Consider the following 15,224-nt stretch of genomic DNA (forward strand, 5'->3'; position numbering starts at 1 on the left):
GAAGGTAGGAGAACCAGCAGGGAAATCAGAGTGTCTCAGCTCCCACAACATGTGCCGGGGAGGGGAGCCGCTCAGGGGCACTGAGAGCAAACCTGAGTGCACAGGACACCTGGGAATCTGCCAGGGAAGTGCCTGTCCAGTGGACTCCCTCCGATGTGGGCTTTTGAATGTAATGCCAGTGCAAGTTAGTAATCACAGCCCCTCCTCAATTCCCTCTGGGCAAGGAGGGCATTCTGGCTATTTCTCTGTGCCCTGTGCAGGGGGCACAGGTAGCTGATGGTGCTGGATAAGACATGGAAGGGAGCTACTGCAACAGGCAAAGTGGCCCTGAAATGGGAAGCTGAGGAACAGATGCCAGGATGGAATGGGCTACCGACCCCAGGATTTTCAACAGCAGTGACAGCGTGTGGGTTTGCGTCAGCGGGGACACACGTTCATCATCCCTGACTTCCACAGTGAACACCAGCCAAGGAAACAGCGGTGGGCACAAGACCAGAACTGTCACCTCCCGAGGCCAGTGTGAACTGAGGAACAAGGCTCAAATCTGAGGCTTCCTCTCTCCCCCAAGACCATGATGTCACAAAACAACCTCTCCTCCCCACCCTCATGTACCAAATAACATCCCAGGGAGTGTCTGAGAAAACACTGATCAGACCAGAGGAGAACTTACTAAAAGTTAAGCAAAATGAGATCAAGTGTCCACCACTGGCATGCAATGGAAGCTTTAAAAATTAATACATGGGCTAGGGGGTTGTTTCAGGTTTGGTGAGGTTGTTTTTTTTCTCATTTGAGTTTGGGGGGCACATATATTAGAAGTGTATAAACTTGTCTTATACGAGATCTTTTTGAGAAATTTCATGGACTTAAAGCTGCTTTAACCTTCTAATCACAAAAAGTGAAGTGCCCAGATAACTGAGGTGTCTTGCTGTACAGTTGGGAAGAGCAGTATTATATCTGGCCAACATTTTACACTCTAGCTTCTGAAGCTTTTTTTCCATACTTCAAATAATTCAATGTCACGATTCATTCTGCAATTCAATAACGTTTATTCTCAAGGGAAATTTTTTTGTTTTCTATTTGTTGGGGTGACATTGGCTAATAAGATCATATAGGTTTCAAGTGTTCATGCACATTGTGTTGTTGCCCACCACCCAAAGTCAAATCATCATATGTCTGGCCCCGTTCCCCACCTCCCTCCCCACCTCTGGTAGCCACCATACCATTGTCTGCGTCTGTGAGTTTCAGTTTTATACACCACACATGAGTGAAATCATATGGTTCTTAGCTTTTTCTCACTGACTTATCTTGCTTAGCATAATATTCTTAGGTCCCATCCATGTTGTTGCAAATAGCAGTATTTCATCTTTTCTTATGGCTAGTATTCCCTAGTATATGTATAACAGATTTTTTGAGGAAGTATAAATTATCAAATGACTATATACAAATGGAAAACTTTTTTTCACAGATAAGAGAACTCCATAACTGATTTGATGTATCAAAATGAATCTAAACTAATAAAAGAATAAGATGCAAATTGACCATACCTTCACAGTACCCACCAGCCAATCAGGAGTGAATATGCAAATTGACCCAACAAAGATGGTGGGTTAATTTGCATACACAGGTGCTGAGTGGCCAGGGGTGGGGCGGGACGCAGGTGTTCCACCCCGCCACAGCCTCTCCAGGCTTCTGAGCAGTATGGGAAGGCGGAAAGGCAGCTCTGGCCAGAGCAAAGGCAGTGCCAGCAGCCAAGGGAAAAGAAGGCCCATTCTTGCATGAATCTTTGTGCATCAGGGTCTAGTATTAACATGTTAATAATAATTTCATAAATAATACAGACATACTATAGAATTATAATTAATTTACATAATTATATCAACTAATTTTGTAATGATTAATTATTTCTAAATGTTTTTGACAAGTAATTATAAATCTCTTTAATACTAACAGCTTACAAACAAATTCTAAAAGAGGAAATCTGAAATATGAATGTCAGAACATTCAATTTAACTTCCCATTCTCAGTCATCATTTCTTGACTCATGACTGAGCTCTATCTTCCAAGTTTTTATGGTTACTGCAGATGCTAAAAGGTTTATAAATCATCCTTATTTATTATTCTGATATTTAATCTTGATGTAAACAGCTGTATAGGTAAAAATAATGAGAATCAGGGATGGGGCATACTTTTTGTTAGGAATATTCACTTTCTACCCACAAAATATATTTCAAATGAGAATTCCCAAGTTCAACAGGTTAAATAACATTTCAGAATTAAAAGCATATGGTGGCATGTGGAATAGCTGAAATAGGGGTTCAAGAAAACATGGGGGGTTCTCATGGGTGTGGACTAAATAGGGGAATTTCTGATCTCAAATGTCTCTGATGGCATTATTTGCCTTTGCTTCTCACCTCCTTTGTACTTCCACAAGATAAATTCCTGAGTAGGCAAAGCTAGGTGGTGTTAAATGCTGAACTACAAACACCTCACTCCCTATTCCTCAATGTCCAATCCTTGTCTGACTTTCATGCAAAGCTAAGTTTCAATTGGTGCTTCTACTTGCAGTCAAACTCTATCAATCACTCCTCTGACATTCTTTTTTTTCTCTTATGTAGGAGAAATATACTTCTCAACCTCTCCTGTAAGGTTGGCAGCCCTGATAACTCCTTTCATGTAGCATGGTATGCCCTCAGACATTCATATAATCAGCTTAACATAGCTTCTGCTTTACTATTAAAAGCCATACAGAGACTACATCCTATGCTTATCAATTATCCAGCCACATTTACCTCAGGCCACATCATCTTTGTGTGAGTGCAGTGTCTCAGAATGAACTCCTTAATGGAGAACTATCTGGTGCAGAATATGAAGCCAACCACTGCAGTTTCCAATACAGGCACATTTTGAATGTGATAACTTAAAGGAAGAGAAAAATAAAACCATCATAAACATAGGCATATTTTAAAAATTAAATTAAGCCTTGCAAAAACTTAAGAAATTTAAATTAAGCTCATAACTGAAAACTGCCAGATTATAATTCAAGATAACTTTCCTTTGTTTTAAAACCATTTGCTATCATCCTATTTAATGAAAGAGTGATATGCAAATTGACCGTACCTCCACCACATCCACAAGCCAATCAGGAGCAAGTATGCAAATTAACCCAACCAATATGGAGGCTTGGGTTTCCCCAGCAATGGAGGAAGCCAAGCTTTCCACACAACCTGGCGGACCCAAGCCTCCACCCAAGGCTACAAAGTTTTAATTATAGAAGATAAATAAATCCCAACAAAAATGCCAGAAGCCACATAGCTCGAGAGAGCGGGAGGCTTGAGTTGCCCCAGCAATGGAGGAATCCAAGCTTTATGCCTGCCCTGGACTGCCTTTGCCTCCACTCAAGGTTACAAATTTCAATTATAGAAGATAAATAAATCCCAACAAAAATGGCTGTTGCCATGGAGAAAGCAGGAGGCTTGGCTCCACTCAAGGCTACAAAGTTTCAATTATAGAAGATAAATAAATCCCAGATACCAAGGCCTCTACTTGGGTCACTGGGGGACGTGGCCAGCTGCCCCATGCCCCAAGGGAATCCCCATCCTTCAGGGCAAACCTGCCAGCTCCCACCCATCACCAGGCTTCAATCCTGTCTAATCCATCTAATAAAAGAATATGCAAATTGACTCTCATTCCAACATATAAGATGGCTGCCCCCATGTGGTCAAAGATGACTGCCCCCGTGTGGACACAGATGACCACCACAAGATGGCCAGCAGGGGAGGGCAGTTGGGAAGGACCAGGTCTGCAAGGGAGGGCAGTTGGGGACAATTAAGCCTGCAGGAGAGAGCAGTTAGGGGTGACCAGACCGGCAGAAGAGGGAAGTTAGGGGTGATCAGGCCTGCAGGGAAGGGCAGTTTGGAGGGGCCAGGCCTGCACAGGAGAGCAATTGGAGGGGGGAGGGGGGACCAGGTATGCAGGGGAGGGCAGTGAGGGGTGAATAGGCCTGCAGGGGAGGTCAGTTAGGGGCAAACAGGCTGGCAGGGGAGTAGTTAGGGTGTGATCAAGCTGGCAGGCAGAAGTGGTTAGGGGTAATTAGAAAGGCAGGCAGGTGAGCAGTTGGGAGCCAGCAGCCCTGGATTGTGAGAGGGAGGTCCCAGATTGGAGAGGTGCAGGCTGGGCTGAGGTACATACACCCCCATGCATGAATTTTGTGCACTGGGCCTCTAGTTCTCAATAATATACAGTCAGTTCCTTGGCTTTGCAATTTTTGGAAACTTAACGAATCATATGTTTTAATAAGTCCATAAAATAAATAAGTATGTTATTAGAATATTATTTTTTAAATATATTATATTGATTTTTTACAGAGAGGAAAGGAGAGGGATAGAGAGCTAGAAACCTTGATGAAAGAGAAATACCCATCAGCTGCCTCCAGCACACCCCTACTGGGGATGTGGCCACAACCAAGGTACATGCCCTTGACCAGAATCAAACTTGGGACCCTTCATTCTGCAGGCCAATGCTCTGTCCACTGAGCCAAACTGGTTAGGGTTAGAATATTATTCTTAAAAAGTAAATTCCTCACTGTATCCACAACTAAAAAATGTCCTATATAAAGCAAGGAAAATAATCATCCTGCTTCAAAGTGTGGCTGATGAAAGGAATTAAAAAGTATTTAAATGGTGTCTAACACAGAATAAGCATTTCATAAACATTTGCTGCTGTTATTTTTATTTATTCATTTCCTTAAAATAACTGGTGACATAGAATTCAATATTACTTTATACCAGTATAGTAATCACTCTATTTCCATATGCACTTTTTTTTTCTAGAATGCTTAAAGATCATAAGAAATATGTTTTCATTTACATAATATTTCAATATTTGCATTTAAAAATTTTTTCTCAGGTATTATAAAGCCAATATGATAAAAACAAAGTATTTGGGTTTACCACATCTTCAAAAGAAAAGAATTTCATTTGTCTAGGTGAATGATCACCCTGAGAGAATTTCTCTAAATTGCAGAAATTTATTTAGTTTATAAAGGTATTTTTTCTTTAAAGCAAGGGTCAGCAAACTTTTTCTGTAAAAAGCCAGATAGTTCATATTTTTATTTTAGTCTTTTAGGTCATAAATTCTCCGTTGTAATTACTAAATTCAGCTATTTTAATGCAAAAGCTGCTGCAGACTCCATGTGAAGAATGAGTGTTGGCTATTGCAGTAAAACTTTATTCCTGCTCTAAAACATGAAGTATCGATATAATGATTCTTCACATAGAAAAAAAATCTAATAAACAATAAAAGAAAATGCACTTATTGCATAATAAACAGTCTTTAGGAACTCAATACATTTTATTTATTTATTTATTTTTTTTTTTAAATATATTTTATTGATTTATTTTACAGAGAGGAAGGGAGAGAGATAGCTAGAAACATCGATGAGAGAGGAACATCCATCGACCAGCTGCCTCTTGCACACCCCCTACTGGGCAAGTGCCTGCAACCAACGTACATGCCCCTGACCAGAATCGAACCTGGGACCATTCAGTCCGCAGATTGACGCTCTACCACTGAGCCAAACCGGTTTCGGCAGGAACTCAAAACATTTTAAATCCTCATATGTCACACCTGATTACTTGGGCATTAATTCTGAGTTATAGTCCCTCCTCAACTACCTCCGAGGGTGTCTGTATATACCAAAGGGGATGTGTTGGCCTGGAATAGTTACCAGTATCTGTGCCTCCTACTCTTACCAACCAGAGAGAGACAGCTGAACTCCAGGGATTTCTGGGAGAATGCACCCAACTCTTGATTTCTGAACATTCCCCCTTAGCTCATACCAGCTTAAAAAAGTGTTGGCTTAGTAGTGACCAAATTAGCAAAGCTGAGCTGATTCAACTCCAGCCAAGCTGGCTCTTTTATGGGATATTTATTAGGTTAAGTGAACTTGGGACAAATTCGTAAGGAGCAGTTAACCGTGAATTTCACATCCTGGTGGGGAAAAGGAAAAGTTGCCAAGTGTGAGACTTCTTAGAACTTAAACATATAAACAGGGAACTCACTGATATCCAGGGTGGAAAACTACTTATTTGTGTTATGGAACCTTTTTCTTCTCAAATACTCTGCAGACATTGCTTCCTAAGCAATGAGCAGCAGGTATTCTTCGATTCATTTTTAGAAGGAGAAGTTCAGACTTCAAGAAGTAAGTGTCACAGGAAGTCAGCCGCTTGGCTGGAAACAGAAGACAGATTTCCTGAACTCTCCTGGAGTCACTGAGATATCTACTACAGAGCTTCATCTTCTAGCTGGGTATTTCCAAAGGAGAGCAACAGGAGCCGTTATTCCTCTTCAACTTCCCTCTCCCGAAAAAAAGTCAGACTTGCTGAGGGAAAACTCATGCAAAATGCATGGACTTCTTCACGCAGGACAGAAAGATGAATTTTCCTCAGGACACTCTCATTCCTTTTAGAAGTTCTCTAAGGGAAGATTCTGGTTTTCCCAGCAGCAGCAGCAAACTGCGAACCAATTGTTCAGCAATGCTCAGCGGCATTGGACCACGCGAAGCCAAAATCCCGGGCTGCGTGACTTCCCACTGTGCCAGAAGCTTCGGCACTATTTCTGCCATCAGGCTCTCTGCTTGTTTTAGGAGGGCCAAATGGGAAGGCGCTGTACTGTACTTGGTATCAGATGTTTTAATTACCCAAGTCCACTGCCCCAGGGGAGTTATTAAAATTCAAAGTTATTTCAAGGGAAATGGATGGGGGGAGGGAGGTGGGAATCAGGCACTTTTTAAAAATATGGATTTGTTTTTCCTGACAGCTCAGCATCCCGAGTCTCAGCATTAACAGTGAAGCAGCAGATCGGAAACAAGTTAAAACAAGTCGGAGAAACAGAGCCTGAAGGAATCCTCAGCCTGTAATTGAGGCTGTCTGTGCCTGTGACACTCACGTGGGATGGCTCAGGTGTGAGGGGGTAAGGATGAGCCGGTCATATTGACTTGTCATAGCTTTAAAAATGTGTGATATTTTAAAGTTATGCAAGAAGAGTGATGTCTCAGCCACCCTAAAACTTTGTAACATCACCAAACATTCCAGAGCTTCTGTAATTCTGAGCCTTTGTTTATGCCATTCCTGTTGCCTGGAATGCCCTTTCCTTGCCTTCTGGCAAATTCCCCCTCCTCCAATAGCCACGCCAGGTTCTACCATCTCTCTGATAACTGACCCTACTCTCCTTATCACAGTCTTGGCTGTCCTCTCCTGCTCTGTAGAACTTCGATCGCACTTTTATTAGACACTTATCCTAGTGCAGTCACTTCTGTTTACATGTCTGTCTCCCCAGTTATTAAATCATGGGCACTGCTGCCTTCACACAGCAGTCAGGAATGACACCTTCTGATCTTCTGTGCTGTTTCACTCTGCATGTTATTTGATGCAGAGGAGGTGCTCATGTCAGGTAGAAGACATGGTTTAGCCAAATTATTTTGATTGTGTGGGTCTAGAACAGTGGTCGGCAAACTGCGGCTCGCAAACCACATGCATGTCTTTGGCCCCTTAAGTGTGGCTCTTCCACAAAATACCAAGTGCAGGCAAGCACGTACAGTGCGACTGAAACTTCGTGGCCCATGCGTAGAAGTCGGTTTTGGGCTCTCAAAAGAAATTTCAATCCTTGTACTATTGATATTTGGCTCTGTTGACTAATGAGTTTGCTGACCACTGGTCTAGAAGAATCCTTAGGTCCTATTCAGTTTCGATTTTTAAAGATAAAGAAATGAAAGCGTTGACATGACATGTCCAAGGTCATATACCGACAGTGCACGTCTCCTGACTTCCTTTTCACTCTGTACAATACCCAATCTTGGAAAATGACTTTGAAAAGATTACACTTAGCACAAAACAGAAAATTATTACTTCTTCTCCATTCCAAGCCAGACATACTGGGTTAAAAAGAAGGAAATGTCAAAAGAAAAGCGATGAGGAAGAAGACAAACTTTAAACACTCCTAGATTAGGGTTTCTTAACCTTGCAGGCACTATTGACATTTTGGACTGGATGACTCTTTGCTGTGGGGATTTTCATTCGCACTGTAAGATGTTTTAGCAACATCTCTGGCCTCTACTCACTAGATGCCAGTAGCAAACCCCCACCACACACACACACACACACACACACACACACACACACACACAAATTGTGACAACCAAAAATGTTTCCAGACATTGCCAAATGTCCCCGGGAGGTAAAATTGTTCCTGGCTGAGAATAACTACCCCAGGTGAATAATCTCAGAGGAGGTAATCTTCTACATTACTTCAAGCAAAGTAGCAATAAATTAGTATGTATAGTGTACTGGTTTCAAGCCAACACTCTCATATTAAGCACAGAAGAGAGAATCTGAAATGCTTAATCCGCTTAAAATTTTATTAATCCTTTTTATTAAAAACAGTGATGCTGTCACTTGGTCTATGGCTGCAACTAGAGCAGAAAGAAAAAAAAACACACACAAAAAAACAAGCTAGTAAAACTTTCAGTTCTAAAGGGAATTAAGTACCCTTAACATGCTGTAGAGATCATCTTAATAGCTTTTATTTTAGTTTTACTTTAAACTTTCTTAAAGGTCCCTCCTCCATATCAAACATAATTTTATATTCCTACAAAACAGTCTAAGAAAGCAGAAATTAATAAAAGAGTAAGCAAATACCCTTCACTTGATTTTAGTATAGAGAGTATCTTACAAAACTATGTCCTTTTATGGTATGTGAAATTTCTAATTGAAATTTGGGTATATACTTTTTTTTTTAATTCTTAAAGTTAGACCCAGTATTTAGCGTTCTGTTCTAGTTTCTAAATAAGTAAAATAATATCAGCTCAAATTTCAAAACTGTGAAATCAAACATGAATTATAAACCACTAGAGCTGTTACTTTTTATTTCTGATAAGGAAGCTGGGATTGTTTTAAAAAATGTATAACATAAACATAGCATAAGCTATTCCTCTACTGTAGTAAAACCTTGTCATGCCTTATAGGTAAAGTTCAAAACTATAGTTGTTCAAGTGTATAAACAATGAGGTTCCATTATTGCAAAGTTAATAAAACAACACAGTTGGCCAGGACAGCTAGCTGGCCGGGAGTTCTTGGGGCATGGCACCACTCTGGCTCAAGTACCAATGAAAACAATACCTGGCACTAACGCCAGCTGCCATGTCCAGAACAACAGTAGGGATTCCTGAAACTCAGGTGATTTCATGACTGGATTGTGCAAATAGGACCAAAAGATGCTCAAGACTCACCCTTCTGCTTTCCATCTCCTGAGATGGAGCAGCCTCCTGTTTCCCACCTCACGTCACCCTCCCCTATGGTCTTCCTGTCCCTAAGATAACTTTAGCTGGAGGATAAAAGGAAATTGCCTATCACGTTATATCCAAACTTCATTTCTTTTAATATAGTTACTCCTATTTTTAAATGCAGCTAAGAGGAATATCACAGCTTTTGAGTATAAAGTTTTCAACCAGAAATGTTTCCCATCCTGCTTCTTATCTCCTCAGTAAGGTCTTAAAATGTGAATTAATATTTTAAAAATATAGATATAGATGCCAGAGAAAGTATAAGTCTACACACACACACACACACACACACACACACACACACGTGTGCGTGTGCACACGTTTGATATTTTGCTTTTACAATCCATATGTTCCTAAAGTTCCTAAGCTATCAGAGAATCTGGAATGTTACCAAGGCTGGGAATCATCATTACTGTGACCAACTCTTTGACCCACGAGAGTATTCACAATTGAACCTTTCATTTAATTTGCCTTATTTCCCTACCCCAACGCCTTGCTGAATAGCATAGGGACAAATATTATATTTCATATTCATTTTTCAAATAATTCATACCATGTGCCTATTTAAAATAAGCACTTTACTTATATAATACTTTAGGTAATGAGTTGCTTCAATCTCTAAAAACTGACAGATGAAGTGGTGATGCCTGATAATTCCAAAGCATCATCATTTGCAGGAAAATGTCCCATTTTCCCATCATCCTGTGTCTTGGAGGCAGGACGATGGCCTAAGATGGTACTGTTTATACCTGTGCAACAGTTCTCAGTGGCAAACCAGGGCCCCTATCCAGGCCGGTCTCAGAGCTGAGCCACACCGGAAAGGAAACGTGCCTTATTGTAATTCTTCTGTTCAGTGGGGGTACCGTTGTGTAATTTTCCCAATGACAGGTACAAACTAGTTACCAATATCCCTGCCTGAGAGACAGAGGTGCACTACAGCAGCTCAGCGATCACTCTCTCCCACAAGGCAGCCCAGGCAAAGAGAGGAACCTCCGGTGAGCAGAGGCCAACCCTCTCCAATCCTGGGCTGGCACCTGTGCCTGACCCTCGGAGAAGAGCGGCCTCCATCGAAAGAACCGGTTCCAGACTTCCCAGCGTTTACATCAACATAAATTCTGCAAACCGTAAGACAATGCCAGTGCATAGCCTACATTATTGAAGTAATGCTCTATTTTTAAACTTTTATGTCTTTATCAATATCAGCTTCTTTAGGCAGCAGGGAATTGTTGAAATTTCAAGATGGCATGTGCGTCTCTTCTGAATTGGTATCACTCATGATTGGTATGTTGGAGGAGAACCCTTCCGAGAGGTCCCATTGTCAAGTCAGGGCTTGTAAGTCTGAGGAAGTCATTCTACAATCTTGGGGCAGGAAAATGGAGAATAAAGAAGGAAAAGAAGAAGGAAGAAACATGGAAAGAAAGGTTTGGAAGGGAAAGAATGGCAATAATAAAGACATGAAGGAGAGGGAAATGGAGAAAAAGCAACTCGTTTTCTGCCTTGGGGTAATTGCAGAGTGGTAAACAGTGTTCAGCAAATACTGAACTTTCTCATCCCCTCTTTCAACTGCACGTTACACAAACAGCCAATAACAAACAATCATAGCAAGTATTTCATGCTAATAAGTTTAAATCGTTTCAAAACAGATACTCCTCTTTCAATTGTGTTTAAACTATGAGTGCCAAGATAAATGAGTTCCTTGCCTCCTTTTACCCATTCATTTTTGGACTTTTTTCTCCCTTTCCAGGGCTGTTGGTTGGCATAGGTCATTTGGTGAGAACTGCTCCCCAGAATTCCAGAGCCCCCGTCAGCTTTTCAGACAAGCCAGAGCAACTCTGGTAAAAAATGAGTTTTCTTTGTTCCTTTTCACTCATCCAACAGTCTTCCTCACATATCCCACCTAAAAATTCACCTTTGCAATGCAGGATTCTACGTATTTCTTTCCAAACTCTGCTTCCTTCCCGTTTTATACATTACTTTTCTGTTTCTGCTTTTCTCTGAGTTTTCATTCTAAACATGTGTAGTGGGTTTTGTTTTGTTTTGTTTTATTTTAAATAATTGTTAACTGAAAATGGTAGTGACAGGTCTAAATAAAGCGTTTCAAACCAAGGAGCAGTCTCAGTCGAAGTGCAGCTACTCACACCTGTCAACACTACCTGTGCTTTCATGACTCACTGGGGACCAAAGACTACGCTCCTTTTTCCGGTCCAGCAGCTTAGAACTTCTCCCTGTCTTACTACAAAACATCAAGGGAGAGGTGTCAAAAACCTCATACAAAACCGGCCAGATGTCTAAGTGATATAACACCCGTGAAGAAGGTATAAAACTCAAAGTCCTGAAACAGGCAAGGAAGTCCAACCGACGTTGGAAGAGTAAGTGGGTGGGGGGACAGAATGGAGAGCTGGAGAGGCAGAAGTGGAGGAGAGATAGAAAGGAAGCTAGTGAAAATCCCAGGGTATGCCATGGTAACTAAAGCTGCTTTTCCCAAACATTTACGTTGTTATTCCGAGTACTTCAGACCACTATATAGTAATGTCTTTGTTTCTCGCTCTTTTTAAAAATATAATTTATATAAAGAAGACAGCCTTCTCTAAAGTTGAATAAAATACCCAAATTATTTTAAACGTTTCGTTCCAAGTGTTGCACCCAAAAGATTAGATTGTCTACAGCTTGTTACAGTTTACTAAGTACTTTCACATCTATGATCTCATTTGGTCTTCACAACAACCTAGGAAGGCAGGCAGGACAGGGAATGAGAGTGGTGCTCACAGAACGTACATGACTCTTAAGTAATGTGGGGATGGGAACGTCAACTACACCTGGGCTTTTTTCTCTGTCACCATGCTCTTCCAGGGCTCTCTGTTTGAATACTTTATAGGATGAATTCAATTAAGGAAATTACCATTATGTAAAACATTCATTTGTATGACATCAGTTCAAACATGAGTTAGATCCAAGCCACTAGATTAAAAAAAAATAATAATAAGCTAATTTGAATCTGTGCTTACTGCAGAACTTTGTTTTCCCTTCTATATAGTGAAGCACTATAATTTTACACAGGAGTCAACTGTACAAGAGAAATTTTCTTTTTGTCTTTAAATGCCATTATCTTAGAACTTATAAACTGCACAGAAAACAATTCGAAAAGAAATTTAGATCCTCAGGACTTGATGACAATAAAATGATGTTATTTTAATATTTTCTATTCTATAATTATTTTCTCCTCTTATCTTTGTTTATTATAACTTCATTATTCTGCCCTAAAGGAAAAATCCAACCCTAATCTCCTGTAATTTATCACAAACAAACATTATTTCTACTATTTCTATTATCCATTTGAACATATACCAAGTATTTTCTGTAACAGCTTACTAAATGTTACCTTGGAAATCACTACATGATTGGGAATTCAGGAAGTAACATTGAAAAGAAAGATATCTGTTCTGAGCAACAGTGTTTAACAACAATGCTCAAACATATCAAAATTAAAACTATTCTCAAATTTTGTATCTTTTCCCACTTATGCATTTATGAGCCCATTTATGTTCAGCTTTAAAGTCCAAAAATTTTTATTTAATTAAATATTCTAAGTTTTTATAATGATTTTTTTTTTTTTTTAATATATTTTATTGATTTTTGTACAGAGAGGAAGGGAGAGAGACAGAGAGTTAGAAACATCGATGAGAGAGAGTCATCGATCAGTTGCCTCTTGCACACCCCCTACCGGGGATATGCCCGCAACCAAGGTACATGCCCTTGACCGGAATCGAACCCGGGTCCCTTCAGTCCCCAAGCCGACGCTCTATCCATTGAGCTACACCGGTCCCGGCAAATATTCTAAGTTTTCACTGAGTTTCTCTTGACATAAACTTTCAAAGTAACTCCAAGTTCCTCAAAGCGGGATTTTCACAGAATTAAAAATATCTATGGGTAATCCTAAGGAAACAAACAAAAAACAAAACAAACAAAAAAAACCTGAATGCATCATATTTTTGTACTATGCTTTCCACCAAAGATATATAAGAATTTATGACCTGAGCAATACTTCTAACGTTTTATTTTAGGCCAAGTGGCATTATGTTGAGGTATGGTGATGACATAAAACAGACACTGGAAATGATCATTTATATGCTGACTTCATACAGAGCGGAATCACTGAAGGGAGTTAGCCCCCCAAATTAGGAAGTCACTTACATTGACTCCCATCATGAGAAGTCCAGGTGCTTCTTCTTGACCTCCAAGGGCTCGGCAGCCCAGGCAATGGGCCAGCACTGCTTAAAGCAGTGGTCAGTCTGGAAGTAAAGAAGCACAGGAGTATCCCAGAGGGAGTGTTTTCAGCCAGGCCCTCAAGGCCTAACACTGACCCATGTTTGGCCACATGCCATTTGAGACTATAACACTGTCTCACCACAGCAAGAAATGGTGATGAAAACCTAGAATAAACTGTATTTAGCCAAAGAATATACAGCATCATAAAAGGGTTATAAACACGTTTTTCCATATTGCCATTCACTTGGACATTAGCTTTAATGGCATGACAATATTATAACTCCCTATTTTTAAAAATTCTGGCATACACAGAAAGCCAATTAGTGGTGGATAGTATATAAATTATATTGTTGTTTATAAATAAGAACAAAATCGTAAAAATTAATATCATAAAGTCATTTTAAATGAGCTTTAATACAGAGTATTTGTTTAGTCTAATATCTTTAAAATAAACTTAATATATGCCCCATAACTAAATCTAGCCTAATATACATACATTCTATAATTATTGAATAATGTGGAATATAATTTAATTGATACGTAGTGCATAAAACTAAGTGTAACTACTCAGAAGTGTCACTGAACTTCCTCCTGCTCACAGAAGGCTCTATTATTTATGGGCCAGCTCCACCAGTTCAGCTCAGGAATACAGGGGCTGTGCCAACATCTTTACGCACTCCCCAGTGTTTTAGGAAATACAAATATATGATATTCCTCAGGCTCATCCACCAAAACAAGGCCTGACTACACGCAAGCAGCCTACCCCAAGGATTTTTGGAGCCACATAAACTGACCAAAGGAAAGGAGTGTGGGAGTGAAACCACTGGTTTAATAGGAGACCAAGATTCAGTTTCAATTTTGAAGGTAAATAGCTCTATGACTTCACCAAAATCTAGAGCAATTCTGTGTTTCCTTTCTAAATGTTAGCCAAAAAAAAAACCCAAAAAAAAACAGGCAGATGATCCTGACATTGACATCATGGAAGGTTTTGAAAACTAAGACTATTCAGGCCCCATTCACAGGGATTCTAATTTAATATATACATCTGGAATATGACTAAACATTAGTGTGTTTTTTAATTTCCTGAAATCAGGATTAAAAACCAGGAATCTAAAATTCCAGATGATTTCAAAGTTTCCTCCCAGCTCCCCTCGCCCCCAAATTTGATAATTCTGTATTATAAAATCATTTCATCATTTTTGGAAACTATAAAATATCACATTATTCAAAAAATATTACAAATGATAGACAAAGAAAGCTCTGTACAACTATTGAACTATAGTAAATGTAACCTTGACATTTTTCCTCCTTCAAATGATATACTATTATCTCATATGTACATGCATGCTGAGGTGGATAATATAAACGATCCAATAAATTTCTAGTTAACATTTTCATCAGTCTGAAACTGTGCCTACAATTGACACCAATACTTTGATCCACTTAATATGGAAGAGTAGCATCTTTATATTGTAATTTTTAAAAGTTATACTAATGACTAATTTTGATTTTGTTGTTTGTTTTTTTTACTCTTTTAGAATTCTACATTTCTTTATCTTGAGTTGTGCAAATCTACAATTCTCCAATTCTTACATTTTGGAATTCAAGGGAGGAAACTGAA

General features: G+C 39.6%; 1 protein-coding gene and 1 pseudogene across 1 annotated transcript in view; both read right to left on the reverse strand.

Annotated features, from left to right (window-relative positions):
• Positions 1-15,224, reverse strand: part of TLL1 (tolloid like 1) — a 153,562-nt gene that overhangs the window by 110,134 nt on the left and 28,204 nt on the right. The window lies entirely within an intron of this gene.
• On the reverse strand, positions 2,608-2,748 carry LOC118711985 (annotated as a pseudogene).

This window comes from Pipistrellus kuhlii, unplaced genomic scaffold (assembly GCF_014108245.1).
Source record: "Pipistrellus kuhlii isolate mPipKuh1 unplaced genomic scaffold, mPipKuh1.p scaffold_m20_p_8, whole genome shotgun sequence".
Classification (NCBI taxonomy): domain Eukaryota; kingdom Metazoa; phylum Chordata; class Mammalia; order Chiroptera; family Vespertilionidae; genus Pipistrellus; species Pipistrellus kuhlii.